This window comes from Triticum dicoccoides, chromosome 7A (genome assembly GCF_002162155.2).
Source record: "Triticum dicoccoides isolate Atlit2015 ecotype Zavitan chromosome 7A, WEW_v2.0, whole genome shotgun sequence".
Taxonomy (NCBI): Eukaryota; Viridiplantae; Streptophyta; class Magnoliopsida; order Poales; family Poaceae; genus Triticum; species Triticum dicoccoides.
In genome coordinates this window covers 554,272,544-554,278,620 of record NC_041392.1, presented here as the reverse complement: position 1 = coordinate 554,278,620, position 6,077 = coordinate 554,272,544, and positions in this window count along the sequence as shown.

Genomic DNA, 6,077 nt, shown 5'->3' with positions numbered 1-6,077 from the left:
TGATACTGGCACAGGAGATAATAACACTCCGGATAGCACCGAAGACAACAACAATCCCCTCCAGCACGATGTAGAGCTGGAAGATGAACAAGCTAGCCTCCAAGAGCAGGCAGCAGATGGAGAACCGGAGGAGGACAATTACATGCCTCTCTCCGAAGACAAGGCGAGCCTCGGCGACGATGAGTTTATCGTGCCTGAGGACCCCGTCGAGCAAGAGCGCTTCAAGCGCCGGCTTATGGCCATGGCAAATAGCCTGAAGAAAAAGCAGCAACAGCTTCAAGCTGATCAAGACTTGCTAGCAGACAGGTGGACCGAAGTCCTTGCGGCCGAGGAGCATGAAGTCGAGCGCCCGTCCAAGAGTTACCCAAAACGCAGGTTTCTACCTCACCTCAAGGAGGAAGCATTGAAACCTCATTCACTAGTGTACGATGCGGCTGACCGGCCACTACACGGCCGAGCCAGAGAGGCGTTTCAGCCTGAAGTTCAGCCCGCACCCCGTCGCCACTCAATCAAAAATACTAAGGCCCGGGGTAACACAGAGGACTTGCGAGACATATTGGACAGTAAGGAAAAACTCGCAAGGTCAATATACGGGACACGGGCACGCGCGCCAACACAGGACGATGATCGTTGCGTCGGATACACCAAGAGTAAATCTGGCCGGGCCGAATACAGCAGACAAGACTCATACGAACTGTGTCGGGATATAGCCCGGCACAGAGGCGCCGCACACCCCCTATGCTTCACTAGTAAAGTTATGAATCATGAATTCCCGGAGGGTTTCAAACCCGTAAATATCGAATCATATGATGGCGCAACAGATCCCACTATATGGATTGAGGATTTCCTCCTTCACATCCACATGGCTCGCGGTGATGATCTACATGCCATCAAGTACCTCCCACTAAAACTCAAAGGACCAGCTCAGCATTGGCTGAACAGCTTGCCAGCAGATTCCGTCGGCAATTGGGAGGATCTGGAAGACGCATTCCTTGACAACTTCTAGGGCACTTATGTGCGGCCACCAGATGCTGATGACTTGAGCCACATAACCCAGCAGCCAGGGGAATCGGTCAGACAATTCTGGACACGGTTCCTGACTAAAAAAAACCAAATTGTAGACTGCCCAGATGCAGAGGCCCTAGCGGCATTCAAGCATAACATCCGCGACGAGTGGCTTGCCTGCCACCTCGGCCAGGAGAAGCCGAAATCTATGGCAGCCCTCACAACACTCATGACCCGCTTTTGCGCGGGCGAGGACAGCTGGCTGGCTCGCAGCAACAACACATCGAGGAATCCGGATACCTCGAATACCAAAGATGTTAACGGTAGGCAGCATCGTAACAGACCAAAGCGCCGCAATAATGGCGATAACACCGAAGAAACGGCAGTCAATGCCGGATTCAGAGGCTCTAGATCCGGTCAGTGGAAAAAGCCATTTAAAAGAAATACTCCGGCTCCGTCCAGTCTGGATCTCATACTGGATCGCTCGTGTCAAATCTACGGCACCCCCGACAAGCCAGCCAATCACACTAACAAAGAATGCTGGGTGTTCAGGCAGGCCGACAAGTTAAATGCCGAAAAAAGGACAAGAGGCTACATAGCAATGACGAGGAGGAGCCCCGACCGCCGAACACAGGAGGACAGAAGGGGTTCCCCCCACAAGTGAAGACGGTGAACATGATATACTCAACACACATTCCCAAGAGGGAGCGGAAGCGTGCACTAAGGGACGTCTATGCGATGGAGCCCATCGCCCCAAAGTTCAACCCATGGTCTGCTTGCCCGATCACCTTCGATCGCAGGGACCACCCCATTAGCATCCGTCATGGCGGATCCGCCACACTGGTCCTAGACCCCATCATTGATGGATTTCACCTCACTCGAGTCCTTATAGACGGCGGCAGCAGCGTGAACCCGCTTTATCAGGATATAGTGCGAAAAATGGGTATCGATCCCTCGAGGATCAAACCCAGCAAAACCACCTTTAAAGGCATCATCCCAGGTGTAGAGTCCCATTGCACAGGCTCAATCACACTAGAAGTGGTCTTCGGATCACCGGACAACTTCCGAAGCGAAGAGTTAATCTTCGACATCGTCCCGTTTCGCAGTGGCTATCATGCACTGCTCGGACGGACAACATTTGCAAAATTCAATGCAGTACTGCATTACGCATACCTCAAGATCAAAATGCCAGGACCTCGCAGGGTCATAACAATAAATGGAAACACAAAACGCTCGCTCCGTGCGGAAGAGCACACTGCGGCCCTTGCAGCAGAAGCACAAAGCAACTTATTCAGGCAGACCACTCATTCTGTGTCACAGCCCCCGGACACCTTCAAGCAAGTCCGGAACAAGCTGCAACAGGATCGCCTGGCACAATCAGAGCTCGCCTAGCAATTCGGCCCCCGTCCCAGTCCCGGTGAAGCGACGAAATCCATGCCGTGCGTACATAACTACGCATTGAAAATACCATGGACATAGGCGGGGGCACGATCAGGACACGCCCCGCATTGTGGCTTAACCGCACTAGGGGCTGTATACCTTTGTCATTCCTTTTCTCTTTCAGGGCCTAATTCTCTGGAAGCCCTTTCCGGCAGTACGATTGCCGGACACATTCCGGAAGCAACAACCAAGGCGGCAAGAAGCTAAGATGAATTTTTATTATTCATGCTAGAATTGTATTAACCGGAAACTTAGTACATATGTGAATACATAGACAAACAGAGTGTCCCTAGTATGCCTCTACTAGATTAGCTCGTTAATCAAAGATGGTTAAGTTTCCTAACAATAGACATGTGTTGTCATTTGATGAACGGGAGCACATCATTAGAGAATGATGTGATGGACAAGACCCATCTGTTAGCTTAGCATAATGATCATTTAGTTTTATTGCTATTGCTTTCATCATGACTTATACATGTTCCTCTAACTATGAGATTATGCAACTCCCGAATACCGGAGGAGCACCTTGTGTGCTATCAAACGTCACAACGTAACCGGGTGATTATAAAGATGCTCTATAAGTGTCTCCGATGGTGTTTGTTGAGTTGGCATAGATCGATATTAGGATTTGTCACTCCGTGTATCGGAGAGGTATCTCTGGGCCCTCTCGGTAATGCACATCACTATGAGCCTCGCAAGCCATGTGACTAATGAGTTAGTTACGGGATGATGCATTATAGAATGAGTAAAGAGACTTGCCGGTAACGATATTGAACTAGGTATGAAGATACCGACGATCGAATCTCGGGCAAGTAACATACCGATGACAAAGGGAATGACGTATGTTGTTATGCGGTTTGAACGATAAAGATCTTCGTAGAATATGTAGGAGCCAATATGAGCATCCAGGTTCCGCTATTGGTTATTGACCGGAGATGTGTCTCGGTCATGTCTACATAGTTCTCGAACCCGTAGGGTTCGCACGCTTAACGTTCAATGACGATTTGTATTATGAGTTTTGTGATTTGACTACCGAAGTTTGTTTGGAGTGCCGGATGAGATCACAGACATGATGAGGAGTCTCAAAATGGTCGAGAGGTAAAGATTCATATATTGGAAGGTTACATTCGGACACCAGAATGGTTTCAGAAAGTTTCGGATAAGTTTCGGAGTTTCGGAGTACCGGGGTTACCGGACCCCCCCACCCCCGGGAAGTTAATGGGCCAACATGGGCCTTAGTGGAGAAGAGAGAGGGCCGTCCAGGAGGTGGCGCCCCCCACCCCTTGCCAATCCGAATTGGACAAGGGGTGAGGGCGTCGCGCCCCCTTTCCCTCTCCTATTCCTTCTCTCTTTCCCCCTTCTTGCTCCTCCGAAAAAGGAAAAAAAAGGAGAAGGGGAATCCTATTAGGAGTAGGGAGTCCTAGTAGGACTCCCCACACTTGGCGCGCCCCTAGGGGGCCGGCCTCCTCCTTCCCCCCTTTATATACGGAGGCGGGGGGCACCCCAAAGGTACAACATACATCTCTTAGCCGTGTGCGGTGCCCCCCTTCACAGTTTACCACCTAGGTCATATCGTCGTAGTGCTTAGGCGAAGCCCTGCGCCGGTAGCTTCATCATCACCGTCGCCAAGCCGTCGTGCTGACGGAACTCTCCATCGTCATCAACTGGATCAAGAGCTTGAGGGATGTCATCATGCTGAACGTGTGCTGAACACGGAGGTGCCGTACATTCGGTGCTAGGATCGGTTGGATCGTGAAGACGTTCGACTACATCAACCGCGTTACTAAATGCTTCCGCTTTCGGTCTACTAGGGTATGTAGACACACTCTCCCCTCTCGTTGTTATGCATCTCCTAGTTAGATCTTGCGTGATCGTAGGAAATTTTTTGAATTACTATGTTCCCCGACAGAATTTCCACCATCAATAGAAGAAATGATCATACACCCATTTTAAAGTAGGGCTATTCATGAGTAGGGAATTTTTGAGACCGAACTCCATAAAGGTCTTAATTTTTAAAAAATTAAAATTTAAAATTTTCAGCTTCAAAAAATTCTAAAAAATACATGTGTATACAAAGATATAATGTGTATGTGTGTAAAATTTCAAGATGAAATACCTTGAATTGCAAGCTGCATAAAAGAAAAATCATGAACTTTGAGAATGAGCAATACATATGCTAAAAAGCCACATTTTTTTGTAGCTCTCATTTTAAGTATGTTGACCTAAAAATTGACACGCATGTACATTATGTCTCTAGGTATATGTGTCTTTTCTTTAGATTTTTTGCTATTGAAAAGTTTGAATTTTGAAGCTTTCAAATTAAGGTCTCCATGGAGTTTGGCATACATTTGGCATTTCGGGCTATTCACACCAAAACAATGCTAATAAAGTTGACATTTTAGGAGGAAGCTAAGATAGACACTTCATTGAGAAAAAAGACATAGAATTGACACTTTACCCGATACGGATGCGTCCACCGTTTGAACGAGTATAAACGCGTGCCATCTTTTCCGCGTAGTTAAGGATGTCTCTACGGTACGTAGCACTTGTCAATGCTGACGTGCACGTATTCTGGAAGGCAGCAAAGCTGGCGTTAGGCGTTAGGCGGCCAAACAGATTCATCTTCTTCCCACGGCTCACCGTTTCCTTATTGCGAAATGGACTGCTTCAGAGATCGCGCAGGCGCACCACACGAACCCACGCAGCTAGTGCGTCAAACAACATGACAAATCGAAAGAGCCGCTTTTGCTTCTATTTTATTCCTTTTATTCCACCTGTTATATACTGTCTGTTTCTGTACATGCTCTCCCTCAAGGCTGAAGCTCCTTTTTCCTTTTTTCGTTTTCTCTGCGTTTTGATAAATAAAGGTTGCGTCGTGCACGAGTTGTTGGAGGAAAGGAGCTCCTGACCATACCAGGTCGTGACAGGAAGGTACTCTACTCACCATGAAAGATTGACGAGCTTTGAGTTGGATTAGGAAAAGATTGGCAGAGAGAGATGGATGAGCTAATGCAACTATGCAAAGCGAAGAAGATTGGCCACATTCAGTCACGCGTCTCTTTTGTCAGCGGCAACTTTTTTCCCGAGGAAACTTCTATTCATCGTGCCATGACAATACAAAGAACATAGAAATAACAAAAAATAGCCCGTAGAGTATCTAGCGATGACCACAGACACTGAAGCGGGTCGAAGGCGTGCCGCTATCATCACCCTTCCTCACCAGAGTCAGGCCAAACTCATTATAGTAGACAATCAGAAAATGGCCGTGCTAAGCCCTCGTAGGACCAACGTACCAAAACACTAACCGTCGCCGATAAAGAGAAGTATAGATCGAAACGATCAAATCTATGGACACACAAACAAAGATTGGATCCAAGCAGATCTACCGAAGACCAGCGTTGATCAAATCTCACGAGATTTGTCGGTGACACGCCTCCACATGCTCTCCGACGACGCTAGACGCATCACTAGAACAGGAGTTAGGCAAGAAGAATCTTATTCTATCTTCAGGAAACCGCCACCGATCCATCTCCTGAGCTGGACACAAATTCTAAAGAAAAAAGTTCATTTTACTACCCCGAACAGAGTCCATGGTTCACATAACCCCCTGAAGTTTTTTCCGGTTCCCTTAC